This window comes from Balaenoptera borealis (assembly GCF_965194805.1).
Source record: "Balaenoptera borealis genome assembly, chromosome: 11".
NCBI classification, from domain to species: Eukaryota; Metazoa; Chordata; class Mammalia; order Artiodactyla; family Balaenopteridae; genus Balaenoptera; species Balaenoptera borealis.
In genome coordinates this window covers 72,231,580-72,242,198 of record NC_138868.1, presented here as the reverse complement: position 1 = coordinate 72,242,198, position 10,619 = coordinate 72,231,580, and the positions used below count along the sequence as shown (strand labels likewise).

General features: G+C 41.8%; 1 pseudogene across 1 annotated transcript; it reads left to right on the top strand.

Moving 5' to 3' along the window:
- The first annotated feature begins 2,374 nt into the window (after positions 1–2,374).
- LOC309606671 (lysine-specific demethylase 4D pseudogene) lies at positions 2,375–6,046 on the top strand (annotated as a pseudogene). The gene has a single exon. The product of its transcript is annotated as a lysine-specific demethylase 4D pseudogene (transcript).
- The last annotated feature ends 4,573 nt before the right edge of the window (positions 6,047–10,619 follow it).

Below are 10,619 nucleotides of genomic sequence, written 5' to 3'. Positions count from 1 at the left end.
AGTTCATAATAATGCAATTGACAAGGAAATTTTGTTATTTCTGAGATATACATTTTAAAGTAATAACTAGAATTATGACTTATAACATTATACCAAAAGATATAAGATTTCTGGAAATTTCATGTAATGTCTGAAACCTTTATATTAACATACTTCCATACAAATAACCCAAAGAAAGTTTAGTATTAGTTGTTTTTTGTTTGTTTGTTTGTTTTTTTATACTGCAGGTTCTTATTAGTCATCAATTTTATACACATCAGTGCATACATGTCAATCCCAGTCGCCCAATTCAGCACACCACCACCCACACCCCACTGCGGTTTTCCCCCCTTGGTGTCCATACGCTTGTTCTCTACATCTCTGTCTCAACTTCTGCCCTGCAAACCGGTTCATCTGTACCATTTCTCTAGATTCCACATACACGCGTTAATATACGATATTTGTTTTTCTCTTTCTGACTTACTTCACTCTGTATGACAGTCTCTAGATCCATCCACGTCTCAACAAATGACTCAATTTCGTTCCTTTTTATGGCTGAGTAATATTCCATTGTATATATGTACCACCACTTCTTTATCCATTTGTCTGTCGATGGGCATTGAGGTTGCTTCCGTGACCTGGCTATTGTAAATAGTGCTGCAATGAACATTGGGGTGCATGTATTTTTTCAATTATGGCTTTCTCTGTGTATATGCCCAGTAGTGGGATTGCTGGATCATATGGTAATTCTATTTTTAGCTTCTTAAGGAAACTCTATACTCTTCTCCACAGTGGCTCTATCTATTTACATTCCCACCAACAGTGCAAGAGGGTTCCCTTTTCTCCACACCCTCTCCAGCATTTGTTGTTTGTAGATTTTCTAATGATGTCTATTCTAACTGGTGTGAGGTGATACCTCATTGTAGTTTTGATTTGCATTTCTCTAATAATTAGTGATATTGAGCAGCTTTTCATGCTGATGCATCTCTTTCTCCTAACTTTAATGAGAATGTTACTTTTGTTTCACTGTTAAGAATGATCATTGCTATTTTTTACTTTGAAATTCTTTATCTTACAAAAATGTTTCTCTTGATGCTTTGCAAGAAAGAATTTTAAAATCATGAATGGATTTTCCATTTCATCAAATGCTTTTTTGGTACCTATAAGATGATGATATTTTTCATTTACTTTGTTAATATTCTGAATTATATCATTAAATTTTCCAACGTTCAATCATACTTGCATTCTATCTGGTCATGATGTATTATTCTTTTACTATCTTGCTGCATTTCATTGGATAACATTCCATTTTATGCTTTCCTCTATGCTTATAAACAAAAATGGCCTGTAGCTTTATTTTTTATTGTCCTTTTTTCGTTTGGCTATCAGAGAGCAGAATAGCCTCATCTGAGTAGCTTTCCAACTTTTTCTATACTCTGAAGCAATTTGCACAATAAGAGTTAACTGTTTCTTGAAAGTTTTCTAGATTCACATGCAAAATGATGTGTCTCCTGGACTTTCAGGGGTCATACTTTGAACCAGCTTCTTATACTGGGGTGTTATTCAAGCTTTCTGGTGTTTCTTGCATCCATTTTGGATATGTTTCCTCTCCAGAAATTTATTCTTTTCTCTTGTCTTTTGAAAATGTTGCTGGCAAGTTTCTCCTAAGATTCTCTTTCGAGATTTTAAAAATTCTTTTGTGCACTATTTCATTCCTAGTGGTTTATTTTCCCCTTCTTTCTTATGCTCAGTTACGCCCATGGTGTATTGCTATCATTAATTTCTTCCAAGAATATTTTTGGTCATCAGTGTTCTGTCTTGTATGTGTTTTCTTTCGTTAATTTTGTCTTTATTCTTTGTTATTTTTTGACTCCTACCCCTTCTTTCTCTTCTTCTATTTTATAGTTTCTTCAATTGAATGTTTAGTTCATATATTTTCAATCACCCTTCTTTTTCCTTTTGGTACAATGAAAGATATCATTCTGTTTTAATGCTTTTCACCCTAAACTATAATTTTAAATTTATTTAAATAATTTAAATAAATTTTAAAAAATTGATTTCATAGAAATTTGTGAAAATCATCATAACTTGAAGAATTATGACAATGAGTCATTCTGATGGCTGTGTAACCAGTACCTGGGTTCAGAACAGAATATTCACATTATTCTAGAGACTTCCTCACAGCCCCACTCACAACCTCTCTCTTTCAAAAAGGTAACCACTACTCTGACTTATAACATAGATTACGTTGGTACCAAAAAATATCATCATCTTATAGGTACCTTTTTATCTTTATATAAATGGAAGCATAGAAGAGGTATTCTTTTGAGTCCGAATAATTTTGCTCAGTATTATGTTTATAGAATTATTCTTTTATTTTCATGTAGATTTTGTTGATCTCATTCCTGTATTGTATTCCATTGTATGAATATACTACAATGTACTTATCCATTCTAATGTTGACTGGCATTTGAGTTGTTTCCAGTGTTTGACTACTGAAATCATGTTGTTCTGAACATTCTTGGACTTGACTTTCATTGCACAGACATACACATATCCTAGGCATGAATCATAGCACATGGGTAAGTTCAATTTTAGTGGATACTGTCCAAATAGGTTTTCAAAGTGAATGTAATGATTTCCGTTCTCCTTACTAGAGTACAAGAATTTCCATTGTTCACAACAACACCATTTCTTGTATTGTCAAACTTATGAAATTTTCGCCTTTATTGGAATATGCAATTAAAGTCCATGGTGGTGTTTTCTTTGTAGTTCCCTTGTAACTATTTCCAACCATCAGTTTTCAACCTGTCTCTATTCTTTTTCTTTTTAGGTTTTGCTTTCAATTCTGCCCTGAAGACACTGCATTTGGGATACCCAGCCAGGGCTGGGTGATTCACTAGATCTCAAGAGGACAGAGCCAAGTGTCAACCAAGGACATCACAGACTTGCAGGCTCAGCCGGCATCAGTCCTGAGCAAGGCTTCTGCCCAGCGTGGAGTCCCCTGGAGAATCAGCAAGCCTAAGAAATATTATCAACTCATTGCATTAAAGTCTACTGCGGGTTCCTGTTGATATACTCCAACCCATTTTTGAAAAAGTAGTGTTTTCCAGCATCCTCACCTGCCCAGAACATACATCAGAACTTGGGAGTTTCCCGCTTATTAATGAAAGCTATGAAGTCTAAGTCCAACTGGGCCCAGAACCCAAGTTGTAGAATAATGGTATTTCATCCAACCAGAGAAGAGTTTAATGATTTCGATAAATACATTGCTTATATGGAATCCCAAGGTGCACACCGAGCAGGCGTGGCGAAGATCATTCCCCCCAAGGACTGGAAAGCCAGACAGACCTATGATGATATCAATGACATCTTAATAGCCGCTCCCCTCCAGCAGGTGACTTCTGGGCAGGCAGGTGTGTTTACTCAATACCACAAAAAGAAGAAAGCCATGACCGTGGGTGAGTACCACCACTTAGCAAATAGTGAAAAATACCGGACGCCACCACACTTTGATTTTAAGGACCTGGAGCGAAAATATTGGAAAACACGCCTCTATGATTCACCAGTATATGGTGCGGACGTGAGTGGCTCCTTATTCGATCAAAACACGGAGCAGTGGAACCTTGGACACCTGGGAACCATTCAGGACCTGCTGGAGCAGGAGTGCGGAGTGGTCATCGAGGGCGTCAACACCCCCTACCTGTACTTCGGCATGTGGAAGACCGCCTTCGCCTGGCACACGGAGGACATGGACCTTTACAGCATCAACTACCTGCACTTCGGGGAGCCCAAGACTTGGTACGCGGTGCCCCCGGAGCACGGCCGGCGCCTGGAACGCCTGGCCAGGCAGCTTTTCCCGGGCAGCGCGCGGGGCTGTGAGGCCTTCCTGCGGCACAAGGTGGCTCTCATCTCGCCCACGGTCCTCAAGGACAATGGCATCCCCTTCGATCGGGTCACTCAGGAGGCTGGGGAGTTCATCGTGACCTTTCCCTATGGCTACCACTCTGGCTTCAACCATGGCTTCAACTGCGCGGAAGCCATCAATTTCGCCTGCCCGCGCTGGATCGATTATGGCAAAGCGGCCTCGCAGTGCAGCTGCGGGGAGGCCCGGGTCGCCTTCTCCATGGACGCCTTCGTGCGCATCCTGCAACCGGAGCGCTACGAGCTGTGGAAACGCGGGCAGGAGCGGACCGTGGTGGACCACACGCAGCCCACGGCGCCCGACAGCCAGGTCCTGAACGCCTGGAGGGAGGTCCGCGCGTCCCTGGGAGCCGCTCTCGGCCAGAGGCACCACCTGCCCCGCCGCGCTCTGCGCCCCCGTAGGGCTGTAGCCGCGGGCGCTGGGACCAGCCACCGAGTCCCTGTGCGTGCTGGGTGCCGGCGCCCCTCGCCGGCCCGGGGTTCTTGCTCTGCCGCCCAGTTCGGGGCTGCGGCCACCAGCACCTCCGGCGAGCCCGGCCCGACCCAGCCGCCGACCCCAGGTCCATCCGCCCCGGATCGCCACCCAGCTGGAAGATGTGGCCCTCGTCGTCGTCCTTGGGAACAGGGCCCTCAGGAGCCAGCTGCTCCCCCCAGGGCTAAGAGGAGGCTTTCGTTAGACACAGATCAGGACCCAGAGGCTCCGCCCCTGCCTGTGGATGCACCCTCGCCGGACAGCGCCGCCCCGCTCAGCCCTGGGCTCCAGCATCCCGCCACGGCTTCTGGCTGTGGTTGTGGCCCTGTCCCCTAAGCCCAGGGGATGCCTTTCTACCCCACTGCTCCTGCGTGGGGATCCTTTGAGACTGGTCATATTTACATTTCAGAGCTTTGGGTATTTGCAGGTCACTAGTCTTGCGTGAGAGTGCCTCCTGTGCTGCCGCTGGACGTGCTGGGTCTGTGGTGTTTACCAAATTCTCCAAAGTTTGTTCTTCCTTCCAGACCCTGGAATCCTTGGACACTGCTAACTCCTGTGTCACAAACTGAGGTTTCATGCACTGGACACTCTAGTGGCTCTGGGAACTAGATCCTGCTGAGGTCGCCAGAGCCCAATCTACCTCACACTCCCATCCTGTGGGCCAGCTCTGGACGCTGCTGAACTTCTAAAGAACCCTGGGCTTTGATTACCCTCCAGTCTCTCTCCTTTTCCTCTTCCCCCTTCTCTTCCCACTTTTCTTGCCAAATTAGGTCCTTTTGACCAATTAGGTCAGTAGAGACTAAGATAATAATTGATAATCTTTCTGAGTCTTTGATGTATTGAAAATATGTTCTCTGCCAGTATGGTAACTAGAATGTTAAAATCTGAGTTTATTAAATATATTAAAAGTAACCAGAATGTTAAAATCTGACTTTATTTTCTGTGTTGTTCAGTCAGTCAACGGAGAGGTGGTCGTTTTTTCTGCACTTTTCTTAATAATTATATCAAAACATTTCAAGCAAAACTTATTTTTCTGAGCTTGTTGCCTTGTGTGATGTTGGTGAGTGAGTTTGGGGTTGATTGTTGGGTTCCAGCTGGCTGGCTGGGTTGGGGGGTTTTGTTTGCAGGCCTATCTGAAGGATGACTTGGTGGAAATCACCTGGCACTTGGCTGATCCAAGTTGCTAGGAGAGATGAGCAAACAGAGGACAAAAAGTGCCAGCATGTGAAAATCTTCTCTGCAAGTCTCCACTGCCTTCTCAATGCTGTATGTATATTTCACATGGTTAGGTCATTGATACATCCCAAGAAACAAATCCACAAATAAAGGAACAAGACAATTTCAAGTGGGCATATGTTCTGTGAAGAGATTAAAGGGGATGGGATGCTAGTGCAGAATGGGCAGTTTGGTTCCGGTGGGCAGGGAATACTTCATAGAGCAGGAGACCTTTCTGAGTCCCAAATGACAAGAAGGAAGGTCCAGAGCTGATTTCCACTAGGATGAAACAGCAAGTGTAACAGCCCTGACATAGAGCTTGGTGTTCTTGTGTGGATAGAGAGGAAGCTCATTTGTGTCTGGGGCACTGAGAAGGGAGAGGCAGGGTCCAGGGTATGCAGGACCTTGTAGCTCATGTGAAATATTTGAGGTTTTTTCAACTTGAAATGAGAAGGCATTGGAAGTTTAAAACAGCACTTGACATGACATACTTTACATATCTAACTAATCACCTTAATTGTTCTGTGGACCCCTTGGGGGCAGGAGAAGTAGTTAGTTAGAACACCTAAGTAATGCAGGTGAGAATTGATGGTTACTGACTTAGGCCATAGTGTTGAAGATGCACAGAAGTGGCCAAACTCAGAATCAATTTTGGAAATTGAAAATGATAGTTTGATGCAGAAGGAAACACTTCAGAGAATCAAACCACATCTCTCTTCCCTCCAGCTCTCCCCTACAGAAGTTCAGTAAGACTCTGGAATTTGAAGCACCATGTAAAACTAAAGGCAGGAGTAATGAAAAAGTTAGACTTGTTTGAAGTTCTGATTGAGGAGTAGCAAAAGCCCACATCTCATCCCTATCACCATGCAGCTAGGCAACTGTGTGGTAGTATATTCTGTGGAAAACTGAAGCTGAGAGACTGAACTCAGGATCCTCAGTGGAGGATGGCAGTGAGATGCTTGGCTGGAAAGATGATTAAGCCCTGTATTGAGAGGGTGGAACCGCATGATGGAAGCAGACTGGAATTACTGGGAAGGCAGCAGCCCTGGAGAGCAAGTGGACCATAGTAGATCTCATATGAGCAAGGAGTAAACTTTCATGTGATAAGGAACTGAGATCTTGAGGGCTTTTGGTCCTTTCATTTAGGTCAGTTGTGGATATGGCAGTGCAGAGAAATAAGGGAACTCTGAAAAGTCTCTGTGAAGACAGTAGCCTGGCTCATATTGCCATTTTAAATTTTAGAAACTGAAATTTTCCTTGTTATATTTCAGGGATATCACAATCTCTTCCCGGCAGACACACGCTCCAAATAGCCTAGGATAACAAAATTGGGGGTTTTGAAGGCCAAGAAACAAAAATAAATTTCAGAGAATATTTCTTCCACTATACTCCTTATGTTTTTCACTCACTTTTATACTTGAAACAAAATTTCCTTTGCCTAATAAAGAGTAGCAATGTTAAAAATACAGTTTAGGTTTACCAGTATACTGGTTCCTAAATTAGTCTTCTTGACCTAAGGAGGCATTTCTCAAAAGAAGATATACAAATGGCCAACAGACCCATGAAAAGATGCTCAACATCGCTAATTATTAGAGAAATGCAAATCAAAACCACAGAGAGGTGTCACTTCACACCTGTCAGAATGGCCATCATCAAAAAGTCTACAAATAATAAATGCTGGAGAGGGTGTGGATGAAAGGGAACCCTCTTACACTTTCGGTGGGAATGCAAATTGGTTCAGCCACTATGGAAAACTGTATGGAGGTTGCTTAAAAAACTAAAAATAGAGCTACCATATGATCCAACAATCCCATTCCTAGGCGTATATCCGGAAAAGACGAAAACTCTAATTCAAAAAGATACATGCACCCCAGTGTTCACAGCAGCCCTATTTACAATAGCCAAGACATGGAAACACACCAAGGGCCATCAACAGATGATTGGTTTAAGAAGAAGTGGTATATACATACCATGGAATATTACTCAGCCACAAAAAGATGATATATTGCCACTTGCAGCAGCATAGATGGACCTAGAGAATGTCATACTAAGTGAAGTAAGACAGAAAAAGACAAATATATCACTTACCTGTGTAATCTAAAAAACAATACAAGTGAATCTATATACAAAACAGAAACAGACTCAAAGACAGAGAAAACAAACTCGTGGTTAGCTAAGGGGAAAAGGAGCAGGGGAGGGATAAATTAGGTGTATGGGATTAACAGATACACACTATTGTACAGAAAACAGATAAGCAATAAGGATTTGTAAAAAAAAAACCCAAACAAACAAAAACAAAACAAAAAAACCCACAAGGATTTGCTATATAGCACAGGGAAGTGTATTCAATATCTTATAATAAGCTATTACGAAAAATAATCTGAAAAAATATGTATATAACAATCACTTTTCTGTACACCTGCAACTAACAAAATATTGCAAATCAACTATATTTCCATTATAAAAAAATTAGTCTTCTTGAAAGGATCAGGAGCTGAGGGTGGTAATGAAGGGGGTTCATCAAGCAATTCTATTAAAAATTCTATTTTATTTCAAGGCAAGTGACACACTCAATTTGGATACTCACAATCTGGACCACTCTTCTCAAGAAAAGATGCCCAAATCCAGCTGTTCTTCCATGTCCAGTAAGTTGTTGCTATACTTAATCTTGGAAAAGCAAGGGACATTGACAATGACAGTTAAATAAAGGCAAGGATAGAGCCACCTTTGTTCTCACTGCCACGATCTCTCCTAGGCCTCTCTCCACTTCTGAGAAATAACAATCACGAGTCCAGTGTATATTCATCAAGTTTGGAGACAAAAGGCTACGAAACGGAAAGGAGTATGTTGTGTGGTTTAAACAACATACCCCCACCATCACCTTTTAAAAAAGTCAATATTACAGTATCAAGATCTAAAGACTTTCCTATCTATAGTCCCTAGTTAGTTCAACGAAGTCCACTAGATCTGTGTAATTTATTTTATTTTACTCGTTCTGGTGCTGATGGACAATAGGGTTATTTGCAAATCTTTGTTATTTCAAAGTATGCTTCACAGAACAGCTTTGTATATAGGATTTCTGGGTTGTATTTATGTTCACTTTTAACTTTTTAGGAAAAGCCACCTTGCCCTCCAATTTCCAGCTCTATTGGCAGTGTGGGAGAGTTCTGGTTTCTCCCGATCTTGACCTACGGTTTTATATTGTCAGACCGAATCGAAATGGGCAGAGAACAGCTTCTCAGATTGCTAGTGATCCTGCACATCTTCTTGTATTTATTGGCCATTTGGATTTCCTCTTTTCTGAATTACCTGTTCTAAAGCTCTGCCTACTTTTTTTGGTTTGACTATTTTTTGTTGTTGTTATGTAGAAGTTATGTGATATTCAGGATACTAATTCATTGTCTATTTCATGTATGATGTCAAACTTCTCCTAGACTGTAATTTCCTTTAATTTGTTACGTCCTAGTATGAGTGAGGGTTCTGCAGAGTAATAGAACCGATAGGAGGTATGTGTACAGCTCTTAGTAGAGGAGCTCATTCATCTGGCTGTGGAGGCTGAGGAATCCCACGATCTGTCAGGTGGGCCGTCTGCAAGATGGAGAACGGGGAATATGGTTGAGTCTGGGTTCGAAAGCCTGGGAACCAGGAGTGCCCATGTCAGATGTCCCAAAGCAAGAGAAGACGGATGCATCTGCTCAAGCAGAGAGAGTAAGTTCACCCTTACTCTGCTCTTTTGTTGAATTTGGGCTCTCAGTGGTTTGGGTGCTCCCGCCTGCAGTGGTGAAGGCGCCCTTTACTCAGTCTACTGATGCAAGTGCTAATCTCTTCACTGAAGAGCCATGCAGAACATACAGAAGTGACGCTTTACCAGCTATCTGGGCATCTCTTAGCCCAGTCTACATGTGAAATTAACCATCACAGTCATTAGTTTGGAATCATTTAAATATATCAATCACTCCCATCATGGTGCTTTTGGTTTTATATGCCATTGTTCCACCCTGAGTTCATAAAAACATTCTTCAATATTTTGTCTTAAAATTCTGTGTTGTATCTGTCTGTAATGCACCTCAAATTTATTTATGTAAGTGGTATGAGGTCAAGCTCCAATTCCACCCCCCAAAATAGTGCCAATGCCACTACCACATATTGAATAGCCCATCCTTCCCCATTGGTTTGCTACGCTACCTCCATCATAGGCACACTCCCACATATCCATGTGTCTGTGTCTGGCCTCTCTATTCTGTATGCAGATACATTTGTCCATTGCAGCTCAAATACCACAGATCGGTAGAGGAGAAATCAGCCCTCTTTGTTCTTCTTTTAAGGAATCATCTTGGAGATTCTTGTTTGAATACTTCCCTACTTACTAGATCTGTCAGCTTGAGCAAGTTTCTTAATATCTCCTTGATGCGGTTTCCTCATATGAGAAATAGGGTTCCTAGGATTTCCCTTATAGGGTCATTATGAAGATAAGGCAGAAATAAATTATTCTATGCAGAGTGCATTGAACAGTGTCTGGCATTAGATAGTCACCGTATATTAGCTATTTTTAATAATATTTGTTCTGTTAGAGGTACAGAGAAACTTCTGTGGATCAAAGAAAATGAAAAAGAGAGTGAAAAGACAAATTAAAGAGTGAGAACAGATATCGTGTTACTCATACCCAGTAAAGAACTAATAAGCAGAACATAAAACTACTACCAAGACAGACAACCCAGCAGAAAAATGGACAAAATACTTGATGAGGCACTTCCTGAAGGAGCACCCCCAATCAACCAATAATCATCAGAAAAATGGGTTCACCCCTATTAGTAACCAAGTAAATGCAAATCATTATGAGGTACCCCTGTTCCCTCACCTGATCGGCTAAAACTAACAATGCAGAAAATCACCAAAGGTCTGCAAAACTGAAGGGCGATGAGCACCCTTGCATGCAGCTAGTGTGTAAACTGGTAAAATGTGTTGAAAACATTTGGCAAGTTGAAGTTTACATATTCTATGGCCAGTATAGGCGTCAGAGAATTTTCAG